Below are 14,530 nucleotides of genomic sequence, written 5' to 3'. Positions count from 1 at the left end.
ACACATAGAACACTCTAGATGTGGTTCCTTTTATTTATTTTCTATTTCTTTTCAGTCTGGATGCATGGACACCCACCAAAAAGAAACAAAACCATGAAAAATTTTAATCAAGAAACACATTTACATAGGTTCATGACGCAACTAATGATAGTACACACCTCGATAAATCACAAGTGCAAAAGCGTCCCTCAGAACCCCTAAACCAAAAGGACCAATTGAACAAACAAAACTAATTACAAGAAAACTTTAGATTTCAATTGGTGGGGGTGTGCCAGGCCAAAGCTGTAGTGTAATGACAAGACGACACTCGAGAGTCCTGAAAGCAAGCTACCATAGAGAACACTCCCCCTCAAATAATTGAGTTAGTATCGTGTAGATCAATGACCCACATATCAAATATTAAACTAATAAGAACAGATACTACACTTGATCTTAGCCAGAAGGACGAGAAAGGTATGCTTCATTTAGTGCTCGGCGCAGGTTTTTATTTACGGTTGCTTTTGTTCTTACTAATGCAGTAGCGATGTGGTATCACTCGTTAAAGCAATGGAAATTGCTTAAACCATTTTATTCTTCAGTACTTACTCCAATTTCCATTTTCTCCAACTAATTATAATCTACAAAAATTTGAAGATTTTGATAGTGTAAAGGTTTTCTTTTTGACAATATCATTGAATTTTAATTTGCGATTTTAAGCTATTTACCCTTTTTATAGGATTATCAATCATGGTTATCAAGAAATTTACCTGAAAATGCATAAAAAATGACTTGACTGTGTAGATACCTTTTACAATATTCAAAACCTAATGATATTTCCAATGGAGTTGTCCCACGTGACCTATTGGTAAAGTAATCTTCATATGAATCATATCTATATGATATGATATGTAAGTCTGTGAAAGCAGCCATTAATACTTATATTAAGGTAAATTAGATTATCTACATCATATCCCTTAGGATGCAATCCTTCTTCGAATCCTGCTAATACGATATGTTTTGTGCACTGGGTTGTTCATTGACATTGCTAATGATATCTACAACATATCGTATTGAAAGTCATATGATATCTCAAACTCGAGAAATAGGCTACAAGTAATTTGATTTGAGGAGATTAGGCGACCACTGAATAGAAAAACATATATTAATTCTACATTTTTCTTATAAAGTTACCCAGTACAGATGGGTCATGTTGTATTTACGAGAGAAAATAGGATTGGGACTAGAGCCTTACCTTCGTTACTACACAAAGGTGAACTAATTACCACAAAAGTCAGAAGAGATTCTATATATATGGGGATATAACTCTTCTGATAAGTTCATATATATATATATATATTGATATCAACTAACAAAAAAATTTGCCTTATCGAATTTTGTCCTAATACAAGGCATTTGAATTTTGTCTAGAAAGTATGCCCCTTTAGCAATTCTGGGAAAGTTGTCTAAAGGATGTTAAGATCATTGTCTTGTTCTGCATAGCCGCCATTTTCGCCAAAAAATCCGTAACTTGATTGCTTTCTCTAAAACAGTGATTCACCTGGGCATTTGACTGATCCACTATCTCAATGATATTGTCGATGATCTGTTTGAGTATATAGTTGTTGTTGCTCCTGTTATTCACCATACTTACTATGATCATGGAGTCAAGCTCGAGAGTGAAATTAGTTAAGCCTTGTTGGCTATACCATTTCCCACCAAACTCAGATGCCAATGCTTCAACCATGTTGTTGCTAGTACATTCCAAGGGAATTGAAAAAGCCATCACCATCTCTCCATTGTTGTCCCTTGCTATCCCTTCAATTCCAGCTTTTCCTGTTTCCAAAAGATAACTTCCATCAGTGTTTACTTTAATATTACCGATCTGAGGTGTGCTCCATTTGACTTGAGTCCATTTTTGAATTGGTTTGATTCGTTCTGCAATATCACAAACATCAGTCCACAAAGTAATAGTGTTAAGAGGAGGGAAAAGTTTAGAGACGATATTCCTGATACACCATATCCCTTGGAGAACCATTGTAGGATTCTGGAATTTCTTTTGTGTTCCATATCGACACACATATCTTTGTTTCCACAATTCATAGCATATAACGATAGGCGTAATGTGCAAGATCTATTGATGGACCTCACTCTTTAGTTTGATGTTCCACCAACACTTGAAGACATTTATTAAAGGTTCATTTTTGTAAGTAATCCCCAGAGGATTTCTAATCGTGTTCCAAAGATAAAAGGCTGCTTCACTATCGACAAACAGATGTTGTAACGTCTCTGATTGTAAAATCCTGCAAAAAAAGCAAGACACAAAGATCTGTTAGTGCCAAACCTGTTTAACGTATCTTGAACAGGTAGTTTCTTTTTAATAATTCTCCAAGTCAAAAAGGAAAATTTGAAAGGAACTTTTGAGTGCCAAATCTTGTCCATAAACGCATGCTTAGGCTTATGCGTTCTAATAAGATCCCAGGCTGCCTCGTTGGTGAAAAAACCATTTTCAGTGGTGTTCCACATCGAATAATCATTGATATCACTGTTGCCGATAAAAATCCTTGTTATATGGTTTATCAGTTGCCCAAAGAAAATGATTTAATTTTTCAATATTCCAACCACCATTAATAAAGAATTGTTTCACACAGAGTTTCACACTTTTTCCAGGCCCAGGGAATAACTTGGCTAAAGCACCTTTGCCTGTCCAATTATCCCACCAAAAACTAGAACTCCCAGATCGAATATTCCATATGATGTTGGGCTCGACTTTTTCTCTAATCCTCAGCATACTTTTCCGGGCATGAGAGTCAGAAGAGGCAATTTTTTTAGAGACGGGATGAGATTTTTTACAATAGTTGGCTCTTAGAAAAGATGCCCACAGCGAGGCGTGAGTTCTGAACCTCCACCACCTCTTTAAGGTGAAAGAGTTTGCAATATCTTCCAATTCCCTCAACCCTATCCCTCCTTCTTCCTTGGGAATGCACAAGTTCTCCCAGGAAGACCAATGGTGCTTATTTTTGCCTTCTTTTGTTCCCCAAAGAAAATTTGCAAAATGTTTTTCAATAAGATTCAAGGTTCCTTTAGACGGATTCAAAGCTGATAGAGTATAAGTAGGCATAGATTGCAGGACACTTTTCATCAAAACTATTTTTCCTCCATACGAAAGCATTTTTCCTTGCCACCCATTAATAGCTTTGACGATCTTAGCCAACATGCCCTCAAAGTAGCAAATTTTTTTTTTCCCATGATATATTGGGGCCAGCCAATGGTAGGTACATATGCAAGTGGTCCTTTTTCTTACATACAGAGGTTAAAAAGATCAAAATTTTCAAAAACCTAACTATATTTTTGTACCACTTCCAATTTTTCTTCTTCTTTATTGTTATCTCATTTTCATGGATCCACGAACACAAAATATCTTTTCATCTGTTGCCATTTTGACATTAAGTCTAACATTATTCCTTCTTCAAGATGTATTTTTGCTACTCCCAAGCAAAATTCCTAACTGCTATGAATCTCACGTCTCAGTCAGCATATATATTGCACCATATTGCATATATACCCTCTCCTCGATGTTTCCCTTTTGTTATCAACAACACATACATATATATATGAGTCGTTTCATTTAAATTCTTCTCAGTTAGTTTTTTTAAAAAAGGTCAGTCTTTTCGAATATAAGTAGTTCTCTCTATACTTTCTTTTGATATATAAATCTCTCAAAAAGCTAAAAAGACTCCTAAAATTAGTGTACTACCTTCGTGACTAAAACATACTCAAGCATTACATCTAATTTACAATATTTGAAGAAAAAGAAAAAGGAAAAAAAAATTATAATTCCCTTTCGGCCACATCTAGACAATCTATGGAGGCTAGGGTCATGTCAATATTATTATAGCTAAAGGAATTTAAAAAAACGAAAACTAATCTATAACCAGAGATTAACTATGCAATGTGAAGGAGCAAATAAGAATCTTTTTGATGACCTAGCTAGCCCAACTAGCAGCGTCCTATATGTTTTGCCTATGAACGTGCAGACATGTTAGGAACGTCTTTTACCAAAAATACACCGGTACCGAATGTATAAATTATGATGCTACAAACTCATTGATCCGTGAGGACCCTATGTATTGTAATGACCTGCTTTTGTTATATGCAAATAGTATCTTTAGAACCAAACAAGGAAAAAAAGCTATATGCAAATAAGAAAAGGGTGCCAATTACAAAAGTCCCACTATATGTACACATTATTACCACGCAATAACATTATCTATTAACTCATCAACCTTATGTGCAACGTATACATTAAAAGATCAAATGATCACAATTAATTACCGATATTTAGTCTATGGTTTTCATATACTGGAATCAAATATAGCTTATACCATACATATATTTTTTTTCTTTTCTAATAAAAAGTGATCAATGGGATCATCAATTGGAGTAAATTATAATTCCATACTCTTGTTTGTCTTCTTTTCCTCATTGTTTGGGAAAGGAAGAAAAAGTTTATATCTATTACTTGAAGAAGGCTTTTCTGAATAGGAACTCATCAGTGTCTGATCAATGTTCATATCTTTTGATTCAAAGATTTCAGGTGTGCTAGCAATTTTTTGTGGATGGAGAAAACATTGTGGTAATCCGGCAGGTGGGTGCACAAGAACTTGTGAACCTAATGGCATATACATTGTTGAAGGCAAGGCTGCCATGACATTGTCAGGTGGGTCACATATTGTGCATTTACAAGTTTTGAATCTCTTCGGGTTGTGGTACTGCTACTCCATGATGACTTCCCGAATGAGCCAAAGACACTACGAGAAAAAAAAGGCTTAGTGGTGATCAACATTGAGTGATGGTTAAAAACTGGATATTGACCCTAAGAAGTAAGAACATACGTATATATATGGTCAAGATTTGTTTCATGGTCCCTAATTCTCATCGTTAATAAATCCATTTGAAGGCACATTCCCATTTCAAGAAAAAATTAAAGCCTCTCTATTACGACCTCATTTGTCTAGATATTTTTTGATTTCTATAGCGAAATGATGTTATAGAGAACATATATAATATGAGCAACATGAAAAAAGATTGATTTCAATTTCACAAAAAAAAATTAGCAAGATGATTGTTATAACCCGTGAAATGTTATTATATAGAGAGGTCTTATTGTACATAAAGGGCAGCCCAGTGCACTAAAGCTACCGCTATGCGCAGTGTCCGGGGAAGGACCCCACCACAAGAGTGTATCGTACGCAGTCTTACCTTGCATTTCTGCTAGAGGCTATTTCGAAGGCTTGAACCCGTGACCTCCTGGTCATATGACAACAATTTTATCAGTTACTCCCAGGCTCCCCTTCAGGTCTTATTGTACATGTTATAAATTAATATTGAAAAATACCTGATTTTAAAAAAAAAAATCATCCTGATAAAGGCCATAATTGAAGATGTTGTTGCCATTGCCCTTAAGAAGATTAATTAGGTCAAGATTTCGTGCAGCTAGTTTCATTGCTGCTTCATCAGAATCTACCATTGTCTGTGCTGTTTTCTGAATGCGCTCCAAGAAAAGCTGAGGATCCTCGTCCTTCCTGAGGCCGGTGATCAGAGACTTAGTAGGACGTTTGAGCTTCATCAACTCGGTCAAAGGCAAGTCGACTCCCCCTATTGGAGGCATTTAAAGTGGAGGTAATTTGTCGATATCATGCTTAGCTTCATTAAGCAACCAATCAATAACTTTTCTTGGTTGATCTAGCCCTAATTTGTTTTGAAGATCATATAGTTGAAGGGCTGTGGGAACGGAGAGCCTAACTCGCCGGTCCCTCAGCCCTTTCACCGTAAAAGCTTTGCTGTGGCGATCTTTCCCCCCAAATGCTCGTGGTACGCGAACTACCCTGGGAATAATTGGCAAAGAAGAACTTTTGCAAAACTATTTTGCCAAATACCCACTTGATTTCTTTTTGATTTATTTTTTAGGTTTAGGGTGTAAAAAGTGAAAAAAGTGGGGCCCATACGTGGGTCAAGGGACTAATTCATCATTTATATAACTTTACAAATTTAATATAATACACCTAACCCCCTCTACTTATTCCAATATTCAAAAAAAAATCCCTCTCTCTCTCCTCTTCAATTTCCAACTCCCTCTTTCAAACAACTTCTCCCAAAAATGCCCTTTTCATACGTTCTTCGTCTGCAGCTACTAAGGGGGCGTTGTTGCTTCGTAAGGTTAGTTAAAATCGAGTTTTGATCATTTCTAGATCCATTTAAATGATTTTTCTTTTTGCTAATCGATTGGTAGTGATGTAGGATTTTTTTTTCGAATTTGGTGTTTTAATTTAATCGTGTTTTGTTAGCAACGAAGTGTTGAATGGTGGTATAATTGTTGTTTGAAGAGTTATTTTGACATTTTGATTTGAACAACGTCCTGTTTCTGTCCGTAGACCCGTGGTCTATGAAATGAGAATGCCCTAGATATATTTGAATTTTCAGACGTATGAAATTCTTTTAAAACATGATTGCTAAAATAGTGAAAATTGAAATATTAATAGCTAATTAGTTTGATTAGGTGCACTAGTTTGATTTTTAGCAATTGTTGTGTTTTGATATTTTGCATGTTTAATTTTGGTTCAATTATTATATGTTTGTGTAGTGAACTGTTTAATGGTGGAGTGTTTGTTAATTTTTTTTTTGGTGGGAGGGGGGGAGTTTATTTGATCATTGAGTTATTTCTGTTGATAGACTTGTGGTCTATGAACTAAAAATGGGAGATTTATTCTTTAGGTGTAAACAGTGTTGAAAATGGATAGAAAAAATGTTATTCCTAAACAAAAATACAATACCGCTGGTAGTAGTAGAAAAAAAAGAGTTGCGGCAGTTGAAAAAATGTCAAAAAGAAAGAAAATTGAAGAGTCGGTGTCTGAATCAGATTCGGAGTTAAAGGAGATAAGCGACTACATCTATTTTAGTGAAGATGTTGCCAAGCGGAGTGTTAGTGGTGACAGTGAAGAGTGTGAGGGAAGTAGGAGTAATAGTGATGATGGGGATAATGATTCGTTATCCGTGCCATCTCTTTCAAGGCGCATTTTCGTGGAGCGGTATGACCTTCAAACGATAATTGATGAGGTCGGATCTTTCCCGGCAAAGATATCGGTCAAATCAAGAATGGCTGCTTATCGAGAATTTAAGCAAATTCTTGTCGACCAAGAATTGAAGAAAAGATTCAACCGGTCCTGTTTTGGACACTTGAGAAACCTGCCAGATCATCTCAAATTCAATGGGCAGTTGGTCCATTATTTGATATTGCGACGTATTAAGAATGATAAGATGCGTCATAAGATGTGGCTCTGCGTTAACAAAAAGCCTACCTATTTTAGCTTGAAAGAGTTTTGTTTGACCACGGGGCTGAACTGCTCATCATACCCCAGTGAATAAAAAATGAAGAAGGTGTTAGCAAAAGGGGACAATTTTTGTTTTAAAGTGACAATAAACAAAAACATCGAGGTGGCCAACTTGTTACACCTGATAAGAGGGAATAAGCTGAATGAGGACCAGAAGTTCAAGTAATGTCTACTGTGGTTCTTGCACACCATGTTGCTTGTGAAAGATTCGACGAAGGTTGTCGACACAAAAATGATTCGAATGGTCGACTCTTTGAGTTTCTTTGAGAAGTATCCGTGGGGGAAAGAGACATTTCAACTAACCATGGACTATCTGAAGAATAAAAGTGACCTGAAGAAGCAGAAGGAAGTAAGGAGAAGCAGAAGGCATCCTATGCTCTATTCGGATTTTCCTGGGCATTCATGGTATCTACCATAAACCCTTTAGTGAGTTTATCGTAGATTTTCATTTTATTTATAATATGTCATAGACTCATAGTTATTTTTTTCACTGCAGTACTGCTTACATATTTGGATCTATGAGGCCTTTTCTTATCTTGGAGAATTTGCTGGAAAATCAATAGATGAGCCCTTACCCATCCCCTGCATCCTCAGATGGCACACTTCAAAAATCGACAAGATAATCGAAGGCGACATATTCAAGTATAAAGGAAAAGTTACCGAGGTATGAACTTATTTTATATAATGCAATAATAGTATCGTTTTATGGAATGTTATGTAATTGTTAATTGATATTTGGTATAACGTGCACCCGTACATCATCCCTACTTTTCGTGAGAAAAAGATGGATTACATGATTACGTTTGAGCCATATACGGATGAGGTGAAGAATAACGTCTTCGATGGCTTGAAGAAAGAGTTAGAAGGGGTGACTGTCCTCACTTCAAGTGAGGACAGTGATAATGACGGGGATTTGGGTGGTAACCCCGTTGGAGTACCCGTTGGTGATGATGATTCTCTGAGCACCTCAAAAGATGTAGCGGGAACCTCATCCCCCGGGGATCTTCATAAGCATGTGGCTGCGCTCGAGGAAGCGGTGTTGGATATTACTGCCTATATCATAGAGAAAAGAATGAAGAAAAAGAAAAATGATGAGCGATAACATGAGCGAGGTAACTTCATTCATTAATTGATGTTGTTAATGAATATTCAACTTTAAATATCAGTAACACTTTGTAATATTATGAAATGGTGCATGTGCATGAATCAAAGAGGAATGGCTGTTGTTGTGGCAGAAGAGGAAAAAGAAGAAGAAAAGAAGAATGATGAAGAAGATAAGAACCAAGAAGAAGGTGGAAAAGTAGCAGCAGCAGCAGAAGAAGCAGAAGCGGCAGCAGATGAACAAGGAGGCGCGTAAAAAGGAAAAACTGTTGAAGAAGAAGCTGACAAAGATGACAAAGAAGAAGTTAAGCAAGAAGCAGCAGGTGAATGAAATGAAGAAGCTGAGGAAGAAACAACTGCTGAAGCTGAGGAAGAAACAACTGCTGCAGGTGAAGTAAGAAAAGAAAGTGTAGAAGAAAAGAAAACTGAAGCAGCAGCAGTTGATGCGCATGCTGAAAAAGAAGGATGAGAAGGTGAGAATGAAGAAGCAACTGCAATTGTTGAGAAAAAAGAAATTAAAGCTGTCCAAACAGATGTGGTCATGGACATTGTTGATGAAATCAACAGTAACACTTGTGTTGATGAGGAACTTAGAGAAAGAGACATTTAAATGCTAAGATGTTTAATTTGTTGTTAAATGATGAGTTGTTAGGATGTGACAATTTTTTTTATTTCACAAATGAAGTTTGAAGGATTTAGTGGTAGGATATGATAATTATTCTTTTATTTTATGAAACTTGTTATGATTCTGAGCTGAATCTGTTTCTATCAAACTGATTTGTGGCATGAAATTTGAATATGCAGGGTGTGGTCATAGTTGGTACATTGTATGCTTGATATCATAGAATGCATACTTATTATTCTATATACCGTATGCATAGTCTATCATTACCCTACTGGTCGAATTTAAGTTGACGTGTTGTTTAATAGACTATGGTTCTATCAAAAATAGTATTTAACATTATACAAAAGTAGAACTATTATTATTTATTCAATATCACTACATCCATGTTACACTTTTCCAAAGAACGAATACTAGCATTATAGCACATAACATCATTTTTAGGACATTCTCTCTTTCTTCGGCCAAAATCATTTTTGTTTTAGTTGATCCCTCTCTATTTGTGTATCATGTAGCAATAGTTTAAAGTGATCCCTCTGTTCTTCGACTTCTTTGAACAAATTCATGAGAAAATCTTTATTTTCTTCGCATTTTTGGAGCCTCTGTAGTAGATTAAATTTTACCAAACCTTGAAAATTTGATGTCTCGAGTCCCAGAATAAATGTTGATGGACTGAATGGAGGTGATAGCTCATCAACCCATTTGAAAAATGAGCATGCGCCATTATCCTAAGAAAAAAAATAATTACATAACCATTAACTTAACTTTTAAAAAAAAAACACGCACACCTCACCTTTGCAATTGCACAATTATAAAATTTGCGATCTGGATTTGAATCCGTGCATGACGTCCTCAAGACAGCTGCATTCCTACAATGACAAATTAGAGTATTTTTAGAATTGGATGATTGAGATGCTTGCGACATTGTAGAATTTTTAAAAACAAAATAAAGTTGATGAAATAAAATAAAGAAGGACGTACACCTTATATATGAAGTAAAAACAAAGTGTTCACACTGATGGCTTACAAAAGTAACCATTTTTTACCGTTGGAAAATTAATTTTTCTTTTTTGAACTGGTGGTGACACTAAATAGACTGTCGTAGATCATGACCTATGTCAGCCATCAATTTGTATGGTTTACCATAAACTTACACCTTTATTAGTGCATCGACTGATATCCTGATTATGCGTAGACTACCGTGATCTATGTACACATCTATAGACCATCACATGGAGGTAGTTAAAAATAAATAATTAAATTTAAAAAAATTAAATAGATAATAGTAACATGTTTTGGGGTTGGTGGAAGAAAATAATTAAATATAATATGATTTAAATGGATAATCACATGTTTTGGGGCCAATGGAAGAAAATAATTACATTAAAAATGATTTAAATAGATAATTTTGGACTGGTGATGACACTTAATAGACCGTCGTAGATCATGAACTATGTCATCCATCGATTAGTATAGTCTATCGTAGACTTACACGTTTATTATCGCATTGACTGATATCATGATTAGGCATAGACCACGATGATCTATGTACAAGGTTATTGACCATCACTTGGATGTAGTTAAAATATGATTAAATAAATTATAAATAAATGTGGTGTGGATTTCTACACATGTGAAGGAGTGTAAACAAGTCACATAATCATATTAGAGCTTAGAAAAATTAGGGAGGGTGAATTAAGAAGTGGGTGGATGGGTAGTGGTTGAATGCTCAATATCGTAAGAGTAATGTTTAAACAAAGCATAAGTATGTATATAGGATATATATTGTATTTGATGCCTACACATTCCACATATTTCTTTCATCACCACCGCTAAATCAAAAGAGTGTGTGCAATTGATAGTGGTAAAACATTTATCATCCTCAATACATACTTGTGCTTTGAGAAACATTACTCTTACGATATTGAGCATTCAACCAATACCCATCCACACACTTCTTAATTCACCCTCCCTAATTTGTCTAAGCTCTAATATGATTATGTGACTTGTTTACACTCCTTAACATGTGTAGAAATCCACACCACATTTATTTATAATTTATTTAATAATTTTTTTAACTACATCCAAGTGATGGTCTATAACTGTGTACATAGATCACCATAGTCTGTGCATAATAATGATATCAGTCGATGCAATAATAAACGTGAAAGTCTACGATATACTAGACTGATCGATGGAGGACATAGTGCATGATATACGATGGTCTATTAAGTGTCACCACTAGTCCAACATCATCTATTTAAATCCTTATTAATTAAATTATTTTCTTCCACCAGCCACAAAACATGTGATTATCCATTTAAATCATATTAAATTTAATTATTTTCTTCCACCAGCCCAAAATACATGTTACTATTATTTATTTAAATTTTTTTAATTTAATAATTGCCTTTCATAATTCCCAAAATGTGTGATTATCTATTTAAATCATTTTTAATTTAATTATTTTCTTCCACCAGCCACATAACATGTGATAATCTGTTTAAATCTTTTAAAATTAAATTATTTTTTGAAAATATGTTATTATTTGTTTTAATTTACCCGATGATCCATCGATTCATGTAGTCTACGATCGACTAATATGTATAGTCGACGAAATACTTTGTATAAAATCTAAACATTAGATTTTACTCTTCAGAAATTAGTCAAGCCACAATACTGTAACTTGAAAAGGCAGACATATTTGATTCAAGTTTTCAAACAAGGGATCAGAACAAAGATGGAAAACACATAATGTTAAAAGAAACTGAAACATAGTTGTATTAAAATTGTTCATTGCATTACATAATAAAATTTACATCAAAAAGGGGAAAATGGAAGAAGCTTTCTTCTAACAAGATCCTACAAAGAAAGCTTTTTCAGCATTGAACAAATAAAAAAAACTTAAAAACATATACTAAAATGAAACATTTAAACTAAATTATGGGGATGGTAGGTGGGTAATGTAGTCAGGGCCTTCCATTCCGAGCCTTTCTAGAATTGCCCTCAAGAAATGAGCAATTCGACGGAGCTCCCGCTCCAGGTAGATGCGGTCTTGACCCATCCCGTAGAAAAGCTGGTCCAAATCATTCCTTAGGAGGAGGAGCTCGTAGTTCCTTGGAGGAACACGTCTGATGGGGCGTAGAGGGATCCTTCTTGGAGGCATTTTTTTGATTTGGGTGAAGAAGAAGAAGAAAAGACGATTTTTGATATTTTCAGTTTAGGAAAAACTGAAGGGTTGCGTAGAAAGAGGGTCTGCACTTATAGACCTATAGATTGCGTCCGTTCATATATCCACCCAATGGTAGGTCGACATGTTTGACAAGAGAAAATGTTTCGTATGCGTATACCAGCTGTTTTTCCTCATGAAGAGACGTTTTGTGTAGCTTTTTAATAAATGGGAATGGGAAACAAGGAAAATAATGATTCATTGCATCAATTGGAGAGATAAGCCGGGAAAATAACCAACATAATGTGTTAGATCAGCAATAATATAATCAATACATAATATTTTATAGACCATATATTATATATACCGTATACTATAGATACTCTATCGTAGAAAAAACTTTAGGTCGATAATAACTGAACGTTAAAATCTATAGAAATGCACATTCATCCCCGAAAACAGTAGCTTTACAAATGAAGCTAAAAAAATCCTATTTATGATTTGATGCCCATTCTATATGTGGTTCTTTTGTGTCTAGATTTCTTGCATATTGAACACCTATTCCTTCTTTTGGACTTGAATCTCACCGACGCCCTTAGTGTGTTTGACTTTCTTCCTTTTGAGTTTGCCATCGTATGGGGGTGTAGAAATTTTGGTTTCTATCAATTCCTGTGGCACAGTCTATTCAGCCTCCAGAGGGACCACGTTAATTACTTCTGAGTATGCGAGGAGGTAACTTTCAGCTTTATAAATTGGCAAAGAGTAGTCGTAGATGGAGTTAAATCTTTGCCTTCGCCGTACTTTGCTCGCAAAGTTGCCATCGCATGTTCACACGACATTTTCACCAAGTCAAATTTCTGACAAGAACAGCTCCTCTCCAAGAGATTGACCTTGGCAGTAACGCCATTGCCGAACACGGTATACTCGTCGAGAACCCCATTTGGATGACCCATATCCAAGGAATCGCTCTCACTCTTATTATCCCTTAGGATCCTTTTGGCAGAAAGCACAAATATGTTCTCTTTACCATCGAAAAATGCATGCCGCTCCCTAAACTTTTCACCAAATTTTTTAGCAATTGAATTGAATATGTACGACACGGGGTAATCCCGTTCATCCATCAAAATTGAGTTGAGCGACTCGGCGATGTTTGTGGTCATCACATCGTACCTATTGCCCGAAAAGTGTGCTCTACTCTATTTTTCAAAACCAAACACATTTTCAAGGACATGAGCTGGCTCGGGGCATTTACTCTTCAATTCCACAAAATTATCGCTAAACTTATCAAAGAAATAAGCCTTTACCGCGGCGTAGAATAGATAAAGATGTTCTCCGCAGTGTTGATTTATGCAAAGATTTTCAGCGAGGTGCCTCATGCAAAGTCCGTAATGTGCACGACTGTATACACGGGAGAAGGTATTGGCGATGCTAATTTTCCTGTTGGAGATAACGCATAGATATGGTTCATCTTCTATGATAGACTTCAGCTTCTTGAAGAAGAAGGTCCAAGAAGCATCGTTCTTTTTATCGACAACACAAAAGGCAATTGGAAATATATGATTTTCGGTTTCCTGTGCAACGGTGCTCAGCAGAATGCCCCCGTACTTGGCATACAAATATGTGCCATCGACGGCAATTACCTTTCTTATGTGGGCATATCCTCGTATGCAAGCTCTGAATACTAAGAAGTAGTAAACGAACGATCCATCCATTCGGTTTACCATGATAGAGTAAGAAGACCCGAGATTCAATAACTCCACCATGTGGGAAAAAACCGGCAAGCAAGAATATCGGTGCTCCGGTGTCCCGCGAATGATGTTCTTTGCAATTACACTTCCTTTCTAATATAACCAATAGCTTGCATTGCAATGCATCCTTAAATACAGCTCTTTGAATTTCTCTTATGCTTGGACCCTTACCATCCCGAAAATGATTTACGCATACTGAAGAAATCAATTCGAATGAGACTTTTTTGTGCCTGTGGGTGGCGTTTTCAACGTCGCACATGTGCATCCCGACATACTTGTATATGCAAAATCTGTCTGAGGTGTTGTACTTTTTTGCCCGCAACAGCCAGCCACAACCACAAGATAAGCATTGCGCCTTCATCAATTTCATGCAGCTCTTCTCCATATAATAATCAAAAGACTGCCTCACTGATGCTGCGTCTAGTTGTATTTTTAGCTCTTTTTCATCGGCGAATGACCACAACAAAAATTGGATCTGTCGGTGAAGGAGTGTCCTGCTTGTGATTCCGTTTCACGGTCTTCT

At 35.9% G+C, this 14,530-nt stretch overlaps 1 non-coding gene across 1 annotated transcript; it reads right to left on the bottom strand.

Annotated features, from left to right (window-relative positions):
* Positions 1-261: 261 nt before the first annotated feature.
* On the bottom strand, positions 262-457 carry LOC124896502. Its single transcript, XR_007052844.1, has one exon. It is a non-coding gene; the product is annotated as a U2 spliceosomal RNA (small nuclear RNA).
* Positions 458-14,530: the final 14,073 nt, after the last annotated feature.

This window comes from Capsicum annuum, chromosome 2 (genome assembly GCF_002878395.1).
Source record: "Capsicum annuum cultivar UCD-10X-F1 chromosome 2, UCD10Xv1.1, whole genome shotgun sequence".
NCBI classification, from domain to species: Eukaryota; Viridiplantae; Streptophyta; class Magnoliopsida; order Solanales; family Solanaceae; genus Capsicum; species Capsicum annuum.
Note: the sequence above shows the minus strand (reverse complement) of the source record. Positions and strands in the feature narration are given on the sequence as shown.